The sequence below is a fragment of the Rousettus aegyptiacus genome, unplaced genomic scaffold (assembly GCF_014176215.1).
Source record: "Rousettus aegyptiacus isolate mRouAeg1 unplaced genomic scaffold, mRouAeg1.p scaffold_m13_p_4, whole genome shotgun sequence".
Taxonomy (NCBI): domain Eukaryota; kingdom Metazoa; phylum Chordata; class Mammalia; order Chiroptera; family Pteropodidae; genus Rousettus; species Rousettus aegyptiacus.
The window spans coordinates 144,558,128-144,572,726 of record NW_023416307.1 but is presented as its reverse complement, the minus strand read 5'-3'; positions in this window follow the sequence as shown (position 1 = coordinate 144,572,726).

Here is a 14,599-nt window from a genome sequence, read left to right as displayed (position 1 = left end):
TTTCTACTAGCAATTTAAACTTTAACAAGTAGAATTTAAAACAATGTTTTAAATACTTTTCGATACTTTTATTTCTCACCTTTGGTAGATTCCTAGGTGGTAGATTATGGGCTATTTTTGTTTTCTTCTTTATATTTTTCTGTATTTGAAGAAACCTAATAACATTATGGGGAAGGGGCAGGAATAAAATCCTCCTCTCAGTAGAGGGGTCTTCTCAAACCTGTCAAGCATTGCTGGAATTGTTCAGTGAGAGAGAACATACTTCTGTGCAAGGCTGTCCATCTTCCATCATTAGACAGTTTTCACTAGGAGAAGATTATTACGTAAACCTGCCTCTCTCTTACCCAGTTCAGTTCTGGGCTCTGGACCAAGATGCACAATTCTACTCCTTCCCATGACTGCCCTCTAGATATCATAAGATCATTATCAAGTTCATCCCCCTTTGTGTAGCCCAAGCTTTCTGTGGGCCAGTTCATCATAGCCAGGATCCACCGTCCCAGTTGTCCTCTTCAAGATAGATGTTAATTCTAAATGTTCCCTCTGACAGTGGGCGCTGGTATTCGTTTCAGTATTTCTTCCTTCTTTCATCAACTATGAACTGAGCACGTATTGGGGGCCAGGCACTGGGTCCAAGTAGAGGGCACAGCAACCCAACCCCTCCCTCATGGAGTTTGCAGCGTATCAAAGGAGACAGGGGCATGCAGAGTACCAGGGGCTGCTATTGTTCCTCAGGATGACTCCTTTTTCCCACCCGTACAGCCTAAACCTGTATTTTCTCACTTGGTTTCTGAAACAAAACATTCTTCACATGAACCAGAACAATGCCAGACACCTGCCGTTCTATACTATGCAGGTTTATTTATTCTGTGCTTAAATACCTCAGCAGTTTCTACTTCATCTTCTCGGTTATAGCTCACCATTCCACTTTGTTGAAATCATTTAAATCTTGATCATGTCATCTTTTTTATTTGCTGTTTTCCCAGTGTAGGTTCCTTTGCAAAGTTGAAAAAAAAATGACTTTTAAGTTTTTTGTTTTTAAATTAATGGTTGCTTTTACAAAGTGTAGACAAAACAATAAACAGTACCCTGTGAAATACCGCAATAATTCAAAGACCCTCTATAAAATACTCGAATGACTGTGTTTTCCTCTGGCATTAAAAAAAGTCTCCTTTTTGATAGTCTCTTCATTTGCTGTTTTCCAGATCGATTGATCACTTTCTCCAAAGAGAATGGTTGCAGCATCTTAAACATAATTAATGACATAAATGTATTACAAAGAATTATAATAATTTATGTACATCATCTCAAATATCTGTTGTTTGGAGGGTTGCCCAAAAGATTATGCCTCCACTAATCCCTGCCTCACCATTTTAGAATGGAAAAGTGGGTCATTTAAATGCAATGTCCAACTTCATTTGTAAGTGTCAAAAGAATAACCTCTAAAAAAATGTCTGTGGTCAACACAGGTATCTGCTAAAACATTTTGTTGGTAATTTTAAAGTCCTGGACTACTCAGGACGATTCTATTTTTATGCTCATTGTTGAGAGCAGCAGGTATCAACAGGAAAGCAAATCCTACTGAGATCAGATAATACAGACAATAGGTTGTCCGGCCATGGCTACGAATCTTCTGGTTGAGCTTATAGAGAGCTAGGGGTCTCCTCCCAGCACCCGAGCAACTTCCAGTGCTTCCAGGTGCTTCATGGAGCAGAGATCAGAGGCGGAGCGAGGGGCCCGGGTAACCTCTGATTTATGCAGGGAAGTAAGACAGAAATAAAAATGGTTTCTGACTGTGCTACGGTAGGCCATGCCCTAAGGCTGGGGCATGTGGACCTGGGCTCTGGCTGGGTTCTGAAGAGGGAGCTCACGTTGTCTATCATCCAATTCTAAACCCACGGATAACAGCACTATTATCTAATGCACAGACTTTATCCAGATGTCACTACATGACTCACTAATGTTCTTTTTTTCCACCCAGGGTCTAATTCCATACTATGTATTACATTTAGCTGTCATTTCCCCCCTAGTCTCCTTTAATCTAGAATAGTCCCTTTGTCTTTCTTGTCTTTTATCACATTGACAGTGTAGATTGCTATTTTGTAGAATGTCCCTCAGTTCGGGTCTGTCTGATATTTCTTAGTTTCTAGATTCAGTTTATGTGTGTTTGGCAAGAATACCGCAGAAGTACTGTTGCGTCTTTCTCAGCTCATGATATCAGGAAGCACTTAATGTTTATTTGTCACATTAGTGACGGTGTAAACCTTGCACTGGGTTAAGTGTCTGCCGGATTTCTCCAGTATAAAGTTACTATTTTTCCCTCTGTAATTACAATCATCTTTTAGGGAAATACTTTGAAACTAGGTAAATGTCAAATAGGTGTTTTGAGAGTAAAATAGGGTGCTGATACTTAAACCAGGATAACAGACGTAAACCAGGATTATTGTGGGAAAACTAGGACATACGGTCACCCTAGTTTTGAAGGACTTTTGTGACCTCCTGCTATGACGATCAGGTAGATCCCAGCCACAGCTTATGGGACACAATTTGGGCGAGGCCTTTCCTGAGTCTCCCACTACTCTGCCCCCATTTCACCTCGTAGAGACATCCGTTAAAGACTTGTAACACTTGAGTGCATCTCTGACTCCTCGTCTCCCTCTTCTCAGACAGAGAGCCCCTCGAAGGCAAGGACCCCACCATTTCATCTTTATCTCCTAGTACCTTATTTGCAGCTGGTACTGGGGAGGCGCTGCCTAAATGTTTTAAATTCATACCGGTCTTCTCCGAACCTTGGCTTTCTCAATTTTTGGAAAGAATGATAAAAAACGTTGCTAAGATGTCCTTAAGGATCTATTGTAATGGGATTTCATAAGAGAATGTGCTTGGTAAGTACCAGAGGACTCTAAGGCATTGCTGTGTGGAGCTAAGAAAGGCCCAGATACCAGTGTGAGGACACCTGAGTCTCTTCTTACACCTGGGTGGGGTAACCCAAACTCTGATGTGAAATCAGCTTGTCTACTTCGTGTTCCTAAGGATTGTTCATGGTGCTGTCTTGTTTGTATCAGTAGCCTCAGGACCTTAGCATGGAACCAACCAGAGATGCTCAGTAAGTCGTTTGATGGAACACCTGCGTAAGCGTGAATCCATCCCCTTTTCCTCCTCTTAGTGTTTGGTCCAAAAGACAGCTAAGAACGAGTACTCCATCTGATACAGTATTGTGTAACCATTAAAAAAACAATGCTTATAACAAGTAAAGAGATTCAATTAATAAAAAAGAAAACTGCTTACAAAGAAAGTCCCACACGCAGATGGCTTTGCTGGTAAATCTGAAGAAGAACGAATACCAATTCTTCATAAACTTGTCCAAAAAATAGATGAGTTCATTCTGTGATGCCAGTATTACCCTCATATCACTACCACACAGAGACATCATAAGAAAACTATATTTAATATTTCTTATGAATATACATTTTAAAATCCTCAACAAAATACTAGTGTGCATAATCCAGCAATGTATAAAAAGAATTATACACTATGGCCAAATGGGATTTATCTTAGGAGTGGGAAGTTGGCAATATATGAAAATCAATCAATGTAATATGCCACATCAAAAGGATAAAGGGAAAAAAAGCCACACGATCATCTCAACAGACACAGAAAAGGCATTTGACAAAATCCAATATCCTTTTATAACAGAAATACTCAGTGAACTAGGATCAGAAGGGAACCTCCTAAACCTGATCAAAACAAAACAAACCTACAGCTAACATCATACTTCTTGGTGGATGACAGAAGGTTTTCTTCCTACAATCAGGAACAAGATAATACTTTCAACTAATTGACAAGCCAGTTAGACAAGGAAACGAAAGCATCCAGATAGGAAAGGAAGATGTAAACTATACGTCATCTATTTGTAGATGACATGATCATAAGAACCCAGAATAATCCAAACTATTTTAAAAAGAAAGAACTAAGCTGGACTACTCATACTTTTCTATTTTAAAACTTTTTCTAAAGTCACATTAATCAGGACAGTGTAGTACTGGTGTAAGGGTAGAATATAGGTTAATGGAATAGAATTGAGAGTCCAGAAAGAAACACATACATTTATGGTCAATTTTCTTTGACATGATGCCAATACCATTCAAGGGGCGAGAAGTCTGTGTAATAAATGGTTCTGGGACAACCTGATAGACACATGCAAGTAAATGAAGTTGGCTCCTTCCTCATGCCATATATAAAACAACTCAAGATGAATCAAGGACCTATATGTAAGAGCGAAAACTGTAAAACTTTTAGAAGGACGCATAGGCTTAATTCATCATGATATTGGATTAGGCAATGGTTTCTTAGATATGACAAAAAGCATAAGCAACAAAAGAAAAAGTACACAAATAGGACTTAAACAGAATTAAAAATTTTATGCTTCGAGAACACAGTCAAGAAAAGAAAAGAAAGTCCAATGAATGGCAGAAAATACCTGTATATCATGTATCTGACAAGGGACTTATATCTAGACTATATAAAGAAGTCTTACAACTCAAAAATAAAGAAACAATCTGATTTCAAAATGAGCAGAGATTCGAATATACATTTCTCTTAGAATATATACAAATAGCCAATAGGCACATGAAAAATGCTTAACGTCATTAGCAGGAAAATGCAAATCAAAACCACATTGAGATATTACTTCACACCCTCTAGGAGAACTATAATCAAAAAGACAGATACCAGGTGTCAGCGAGGATATGGAGAACTTGGAAACTTTGCACACTATTGGTGGAATGGTATAGCATTGTGGGGAACCAGTAGGGGGGTTCCTCAAAGTATTAAATATAAAGTTACCATATGACCCAGCAATTTCACTCCTAGGTGCATTAAAGAGAATCAAACACATATGTCCACACAAAAACCTGCACGCGAATGTTGATGGTAGCATTATTCATAAGAGCCAAAAAGTGGAAACAGCCCAAATGTATATCGGTTGATGAATGTTGGCCATACAATGGAATATTATTTATCTACAAAAAGAAATGAAATCCTGATACATGCTACAACATGAATAAACCTTAAAGATATTGTGCTAAGTGAAATTAGCTAGATAAAATAATGCCACTTACTATAGGGTTACATTTATATGAAATGTCCAGAATAGGCAAATTCATAAAGACAAAAAGTAGATATAAGTGTTTGCCACCAGCTGGGGGCTGGGGATAATGGGGACTGACTGCTAACGGGTATAGAGTTTCCAAATAGGGTGACCACACTTCTCACACTTTGCTTGGGACAGAGATTCCTCTGGGACATGGTGGGAGTTTCAGTTCTAAAGCTGAGACAGTCTCAGGCAAGTCAGGAGGAATTGGTGGTCTTCCAGATCTGTAAACGAATGTGTTATATTTGGTTGTCTCGAAGGTCCCTTCTACTCACAAATTCTTTGAGACTTTATTTGTGAATAAACAAACAAACAACGACACATGCTCAAAGATAAAAACAAGAAAAGCCTGTTTTTCTTTCCCTGTCTGATAAATGATACTTTTCCCCCTCTTCTCATCCTGCTCCCTACCTTCCCCACAAGCTTGCTATCCAACTTCTTAGGTTTTCTCAGGGTATCACAGCCAGCAGTAGGGTTCCTTAATTGTGGAAGAAGCATGTATAGCATGTATCTAGAAAATACCCCCGCTCAGTCTCTAACCCCAAACCAATTACATCAGAACATCTGGGGGTGGGACCCAGGCCATGAGATTTTTGAAAAAGCTGCCCAGGTGGTTCAAACGTGCAGCCAGGTGTGAGAACCGGTGGCAGTGTGATCTGACAGCTGCCCAGCTCCTCTTTCCCTTACTTCCTCCAGGCTGCACCTGCCCCTTCAGTGATTGGATCAAGGGCTGCTGAGAAATATGAGCTGAGCCAATCAGTCTCTCTCAGGAATTTGAACTAAGACATTGAGGGGAAGTTTGAGAAAGGCAGGAGAGGCCATGATAGGTCACAGGTGGAGGGTGAGGAGGAGAGGCCTTAGGAAATTGAGGAAGAACAAGAAAAACAGTGGCAGGGAGGGACCCAAGCAGATATGCAGGAGGTCACAGATATGCTGGTCCCGCCCTGCGTCCATTCCAGGGTTTTCCTAATTCTAGCCTGTTGTGTTTTTATAATAAATAAATATATGTATTTTTTATTGGCAGTAGGATATATTGCATTCTCTAAAGATAGCTACAGCAATATCTCCATGCCACGTGTCCCCCTCAATGTGACCTGGCCATTAAGAGGTGGCGTAGAATTCTTCTCCGCTTGAATCTGGGCCTGACCATATGCCATGGCCAACAGATTGCAGTGGAGATAGCACTGTGTGACTTCCAAGGCTAAATCATAAAAGCCATGAAGCTTCCATCTGGTTCCTTTGGGGCCTTCGTTCAGGGAGAGCTGAGCTGCCATGTAAGAAATCTGACTACCATGAGAGAGCCATCTGAACAGGTCATGTGTAGGCTCTCCAACTGACAGTCCAAGCTGAGTCCAGCCATCCAATCATTCTCACCAACATGCCATATCAGATACTCCAGACTCGCCCACCTATCAGCTGAGTACCACTGAGTGACCCCAGTCAACACCATGAGGAGCAGAAGAATAGTTCAGCCTGAGCCTTGCCCATGCTCTTGATCTGCAGAATCCATGAGATATAATAAAATGATTGTTGCACAATCGACAAAGTTTGGGGTAGTTTGTTACACAGCAGTAGCGAGTGGAACAGGTAGTCTAAGAAAATCTGTATTTCTATCATCAAAAGAGCCTGATGAGCACATTCAATTCTACCCCTCCAGATCTGTCCCCATTCCCGACTCACCATAGATTTAGTTTTCACCGGGCTCCCACCCATCAGCCTCTCACGGTGTTGCTTTCTACAGCAATTGCACCATTTTACGTTCTCACCGGTAATGTATGAGGATTCCAATTCGTCCAATTCGTCCACGTCCTCACTAACACTTCGCAGTTTTTGTTGTCGTCGTCGTTTAAACAGTCATCTCAACGAATGGAAAGTGTTATCTCATTGTGGTTTTGATTTGCATTTCTATTAATGATGAGTGGTATTGAGCATCACTGATTTCATATGCTTATTGACTATTTGTATATCTTCTTTTATATCCATTTGCATGTCTATTTAAGTCCTTTGGACAATTTTTAATCAAGTTGTTTGTTTTTTGATGTTTTTGAGTCATAAGGGTTCTTTGAATATTTTCTCCCATGCTGGGGGTTGCCTATGAACAATGTTTAAAAAGTCAAGAAAGACTTTTAAAGCACAGTACCAAAACAGAAATTATAAAGGAAATAATTGATGGATTTGACTACACAAAAGTATAAGTGTTAGCTATGATAAAAAATACCATAAACCAAATCAAAAGTCAAAGGACACAGAGAAAAACATTTTTTTTTTTTTTGCTATATGCAGCGATTGGTTTTTAACATATAGCATGTAAAATCCAATAAGCAACATATAAACCCCAAAGACACAAACATGTAGTTACAAAAGAAGAAATACACAAACTTGTGGTAGCAAAACTGACATCTTGCTTCCTTTAAGTCCCATGGTTAGGGGACAATACACACTTTCAACCCTGACTAATTCCAGCTCTCCAAATAAATGAACTCCTGAGCATTGCCTGTAGATTGCTGACTACGTAATGTAATCACCCCTGACTTCTGCAATGCTGCTGTCTGTAGACCGGCCACAGCTTTTGCAGAAATGATAACCCTGTAAGAAAATTGCTGGTTTTCAGTAATGAACATACCAATTGTGATTTTTCAGTGTTTAGCTTTAATGGCCTGTTGTATTTTTTTATTTGATGAGCAGGTCCTTCTGAGTCTTGTATTTCTTGCAAGTAAACTTATTTCCTTTTCTAAATGCTGTTATTTCTGAGTTCTCAATTCATTGGTAATCAACGAAATGCAAATTAAAATATCGAGATACTATTTTTACCTATTAAATAGGAGAAGTTGTATTTTTTCCAAGATACTTCTCAGTGCCAGCTAACTAGTCAGTGAGCTGGGCCCACTTACATGACTAGCGGGCAATTTGGTTATATTTATTGACAGCTTTTAAAATATACCCTTTAAATCCTATAATTTTAGTACCTGCAATTCAATCAATGGTTATAATTAGGTCATATATCCTAAAATTAAAAAAACAAACACTAAAATACCATTGACTTACAAATAGTTAAATACATTTCTAAGAATATTTAATACTATGGGAAAATGCTCTTGATTTAACGTAAAATGAAAAAAGTGGGATTATACAGGGTAATCAAAATTTTGACAATAAAACCATATATATCGAAGTTTTAAAAACTGAGGGGGAAAGGAAGCATTTTAATTACCATCCTTTCCCTTTCTTTAAGGAAGAACAATTTTACATCATATTGTCCTGTTGCCATTTAATAACAGAGAACAGTAAAACTTATTAAGTTCAATTAATTTAGAATTATATATATGTATTGAAGTCAGTTAAAGTGGGTGGTGAGAGATGGCACAGTGTAGGGGAGGCAGGAGCAGAGACAGGCAGGCAGACGGAAGACCTAGAAACTTAGGCAGAGTGATCACGTGAAGTCAGTCCATGGGGCACTGTTTGGTGATCTTTCTCTCTGTCTCTGCCTCTGTCTGTCTCTCTGTTTCTCTCTGTTTCTCTCTCTCTCTGTCTCTCTGTCTCTGTCTCTCTCTCCTGGCTCTGTAATAGAAACCAACAACAACAACAAAAAGCCGCAGCTCTGAGCCGACAAGAACACAGACTCTTCTGTAGATACAACAAGTATTCAAGTGAAAAAAAAAAAAAGATGTTCACATGAATCCTGGTCAGTAAGCACGGGCAGGAGTAGGCAGGCTGGCATTTGCAAAGGACGTCAGAGATGTCTCGGAAGTTGCAGTGAGTTGTTCTGGAGGGAAAACAAAATCTCACTGCAAAAAGGCTCGGCACGCTTCTGTGGAAATCACCCATGAACATGGTGCTTGCGTCCCGCCTCCAGGGGGCAGGGACATCAGGCTCAGGTCATTGAATTATTTACTGGAGTTCTTCTAATTTAAAAGAATAAAACCAGTTTTAAAAAATTAAAAGGGCAGTGTAGGGGAGTAGGCAAGGGCTGGCTGAAAGAAAAGAACAGGCTGTTATTTACGAAGGGCCCACACGCACGCACGCACGCACGCACACACACACAGGTGCAGACCTGTAATGGGATCAGAGAGGCAGTGTACCAGCAAATTAAGCAAAAGTCTTTAACAAAGATCAAAAACAGGAGTAATTGCCAGTGGCAGGCTCCAGGTTCCACACTGCTAAGCAAGCCTTGCTGGCTTCTACTGCTACAGAACTGGCCCCGTGGAAAGAAAGAGCTTTGAAATGCTGGGTCAGATGAAGCCTGCCCTTTCTCAAACTGAGATTCATACCTCGGATTAGCCAGGTTTGAGAACTTTTTACTGGATTAAGACCCTCCAAGGAGTTTAGCAGTAGGGAAATGTCCCGAAGTTGAAATTAGGACAGTGTTACAAACACAGGAGATTTAGCACTTGGTAGCTGGAAAATAAAGCAAGGTTCTTTGGCCCAGTATGAGAGAAACAGATCAAGTTAACAGCTTAGCAATTCAGCTACCCATTGAGAGAACCCAAGAAGCTATTCGACACTTGTAAGCACCCTGCTTGGTGTGGATTTCAGGAACCCCAGGGCCTTTGATTCTTGTGATTATTGTATGGTCATTCCTTTCAATGAGTCAAGGCGGCATAAGCTCTGAGGTGCCTGGAAGTAATGTAGACAGAAAGTTCAGAGGACTTTGCATATGTATCTGTGGATAAGGGTAGGATGCACAGAACAAAATATCTTCTTTCCCCTTCCCGTCCGTTTCCTTTAATTCCAAAGAGTAGCCTTGGCCACAGTGCTGGGACATTGCTGTGACACCGAGACAGATGTAGGGCAGGATTATAAATGACAAGGAGGCGTAGACACCCCCCCCCCACCCAGTAAAGTGGTTATTACCTTTTATGGATAAGAAAGTTAGAGGCCGTACAGCCCACCTGACCCGTGAGATGGTCACTGTAGGTATTGCCATGAGATCCCAATGGCATAAACACACCTTAGGAAGCCAATGCACAGAAGGAAATCCTTGGAGAGATGAGAAGGGAGGAAAATGCATTCGACAGCTTGTTGCTGCTGCAGCTTCCTTAACGAAGATAAGATCAGGACTGGGTTTATTTAAAAAGAGACAAATCCTGGTGCCTACCCAAGATGTTTGTTCACACTGTATTTAATCTGTTGGCAGGAGCAAGGAAGAAGTCGTATTTGGTAAACACTACTTAAAGTAATAGCTATTCCCGGCGGAGCAAGTTTGTAAATTGGGTACTGAAAATGAACCATGAAAAATTAGCGCAGCCTTGGTAGCCCGCCCTTTGTAGGGCTTCCAGCTGTGTTTTCGTAGAAACACAGACCATGTTCGTCCCCAGAGCTTTGAACACCCCCTCGGAGAGGGAGGTCAGAAAGCAGAAGGTGTAACCGGTCGTCACACTCCAGTTCCTTGGAAAAGGGACACACAGATCCTTCTCGGAAAGCTGTTCAGTCAGTTTTGCTAAACGGAATTGCAAACTCGGCTTACAACCTGTAGAATAAATATTCCTAAATTAAAGTGATTTACATAAAAACGTTAGTTGGCCGCTCAGTGGAATCACCCGGGGAGTCTGGGACCCACTCTAGACTAGTGAAATCAGAACCTCTGAGAAGTAGGCAGGTTATTGGCACTGTTTCAGGAGCCTTCCACGTGGTTTAGGTACAGACTAGGGTAAGAAACAGTGGTACAGAGCAGTGCTGTTCAAATTTAATGGGCATACGAATCTCCTGGGGATCTCCTTCAGCTTCAGAGTTTAATTTAGGTGGGTCTGGGGAGGGCCGGAGGGCCTGAATTTCTATCGAGCTTCAAGGGATGCAGATGCTGTCGATCCTGGGGCTACACTGAGGGTAACAAGGGTCTCGAGGGCCGGCTCTTTCATTATGGGCATTGGAACTAAGGATTCTCACCGACAAAGTGCAATTCAAAAGCAGTGATAAATCTTGTCATCATTTTGGTTAAAAAACAAAATCTTCTCATGTGTGAGAGGAGGACGGGAGTAAGCAATCACATCAGATGAGCAGAAATCAGAAAAACAGTTTTCAATTTTAGTTACTTTTTTTAGTAAACATTACTTCAACGGATGAATCAGTTAACATGTGGTATATCTTTACAATGGAGCATTATTCAGTCACAAAAAAGGAATAAAGTTCTCATGGATACTACGACATGGATAAACCCTGAAAATATGCTAAATAAAAGAAATCAGTCACAAAGGACCACATATCATAAATTCCATTTATATGAAATATTCAGAATAGGCATATTTATGGAGACAAGAAAGTAGATTTTTGGTTGCTTAGGAGGGAGAGAGAAATAAAGGGGTGATAGCTAATGGGTGTAGGGACTCTTTTTTAAAGTTGTGAAATGTTCTAAAATTGCTTATACTAAAACCTCCTTGAATTGTACACTTTAAATAGATGAATTGCATGATATGTGAACTTCATCTCAATGAAGCTGTTAAAAATTATTAGGTCTTTGCCATGCATATAAGCAACCAAATATATTAAAGACTATATAATATACAACATACATTATATTTTACATATACTGTCTTTATATATGATATAGATATATATTATGTATAGAATATATGATATGAAATATAAAGAGTATATAAAGACTTGTAGGAGCAATTCAGTTTTTTTAAAAAAAGGCAAACAACCCAACAGGAAAATAGAGGATGTACACAGACAATTCCTGACAGAGGAAACCGGAAGGGCTGTTGCACCATGGGAAAAAGGCTAAACCTCTTTGGAAATTAGGGAATAAACATTACAAATTCAACCAGATGCCATTTTTGACCCGTTCGATTGGCAAAAAGCTACAAAAATTAGTATGATGACACTAGGTGATGGCAAATAGGGAGAAATGAGAATTCTCATATATCACTGGTGGGAGAGTAGCTTGGTCTAAAATCTTTGGAAAGCAATTTAGCAATATTTCAATATGCGAAGTGTGTATATTCCATGACTTGCTAGCATATACATGTGAGGAAGTCTCATCCATGCATAAAGAAGGCATGCATCGGAATATTTTTGCATGGGAATATATTCCCATTATTTTCTGTGTTAGTAAAAAATTTCAACCTATATGCCGTCAATAGGGAAATGGAGAACTATCTTGGGATTTATTCATAAAATGGAAAATTAGACAGCAGTTAAAAGTAAATGAATTTGAGCTACTCCATGTAATAAAAACATCTGAAATATGATTCATATTATCGCCTGGAAATGAGACTAAAGAGAGCAAAGGTTCAGGAGAAAGTCAAGTTGACAAATACATGTACTGCTTGCACCTGTCATGTCATCACTTCTGTCACACTGCATTGACAAACAAGGCCAAGCCTTGATCCAGGGGGCCGGGAAATAGACTGTTAAGTCTCATGGCTGAGGACACGCATTTGGGGATGGGCGAAGAATTGGGCCATGATGGAAATCTCCACATCGCCATGTCTTTGTACCATCTCATCAACATTTTTGCTTGAGGAACCAACTGGAACAGAGCACCTGCTAAATGTCAGCTCTGGGCTGAACACTGGGGACACACCGAGGTATCAGCAGAACCATCTGGCTCAGGGAAGTAAGTCTCGTCGAGAAGATAGATAGGACGTATTCACACAAAAATCGGTAACATTCGACTTGAAGAGAGAACTGAGCCATGCGTCAAAGGAAAGGTAGGGAGGGCTTAGTGGCCAGTGGAGAAAAAGACACTCTGGGAGGAGAAGTGGCTTAAAGAAAAATCGGTGGCAGCCATGCCTCTGTGCCTTTGTGAAATGGGACTTATGCCACCTGCTTTGAAATAAAGCGTCATGGGAAAGCACCTGGCACGCAGTCGCCTCTCGGGACGTGTTAACAGAATCTAGAAATTTAGCCCTGACCCAGACCTCCCTCCACATGCCGCTCAGCCTCTCGGCTCCTGCGGAACTGTCCTTTTGTCCCTCGCTAGGCTCTCTGCCGCGGCAGGGCCTCATCATGTGCTGTTCCCCTTACTTGGAACACTTTCCATCTCCTCTGTTGTTCTACTGCGTCCTGATATATGTTTCAATGGTCACTTCCTCAGGAAATCCCTCCCTGACTTCCCAGGCTAGGACAACGCCATAGTTACAAACTCTGCTCAGCACAGTCTCTGCTCTCAACAAGTAGTTGTTGAATCAATGATGTTGGTTGCATTGCCCTTGTGCAGCACCGCCCTCCTGTGATTCCTCTGGGCATTGCAATAATTTATTTAAACGGACACTCAACGGCTTCATGCTTTTGGGAGTGAAGAATCAAATGAGATGGGGCGCGACAGATGCGTGAAAAGGTGCTCATCGCCACTAATCATAAGCGGAAATGCAAATCAAAACCGCAGTGAACTATCACTTTACACCTCTTAGGATGGCTGTTATCAAAGACACAATAGACAAGAAGTGTTGGCCAGGATGTTGGCAAGGAGAAAAGGGAATCCCCGTGCACCGTTGGTGGGAATGTAAAGTGGGACAGCTGTTATGAAGAAAACAGCATGGATTTTCCCCCTAAAATTAAAAATAGAACTACCGTATGATCCAGTGATTCCGCTTCTGGGTAGAGAGCCAGAGGAAACGAAATTGGCATCTTAAAGCAGTATCCACACGTCCACATTCACTGCAGCATTATCCACAATAGCCAAGATATGGGAACAACCTCAAGGTGTGTCAGTGGATGAATGGATAAACAAGATGTGGTACGTAGACATAATAGACTATTATTCGGCCACAAAAACAAGAACAAAAACAAAAGAAAGAAATCCTGCCAGTGGTGACAACATGGATGAATCTGAAGGACATTATGCTGAGTGAAATAAGCCAGAGAAAGACAAATACTGTGTGATCTCACCGATATGTGAAATCTAAACATGTCGACCTCATGGAAGCAGGGAGTAGAAAGGTGGTTGCCAGGGGCTGGGGGTGGGAAAAAGGGAAAGATGTTGGTCAGAGGGTACAGGCTCTCAGTTGTAAGAAGAATAAGTCTGGGGACCTAATGTACCGCCTAGTGACTCTAGTTAATAATACCGTATTTTATACTTGAAATTTGCTAAGAGAATAGACCTTAAGGGTTCTTACCACCACCACCACCACCACCAAAAAGTAAATGTAAGTGTTGAATATGTTAATTAGATTGATTGTGGTAATCATTTCACAATGTGTGTATATATATATAAAATCATCACTATTATATCTTAAATATTTACAAGGTTTTGTTTGTCAATTATGCCTCAAGAAAGCTGAGGGAAAAAAGAAAGAAAACACAAGAACGGGCCCCTAAATAAGTAAATCCTGAGGAATGGGTGCAAGATTTATAAATTCCCCCCAGAAACAAAATGTGAACCTCCGCCTGGGCCCCGCCTCGCCTCAGACACTGCCCTGGGACCTTGGCTGTCAGGGCGGCCCTCCCGCCTCTCTGCTGCCCTCCCCCAGACCACACCTCTGCTCCTCGGTGCCTTCTGGCCCACTGCAC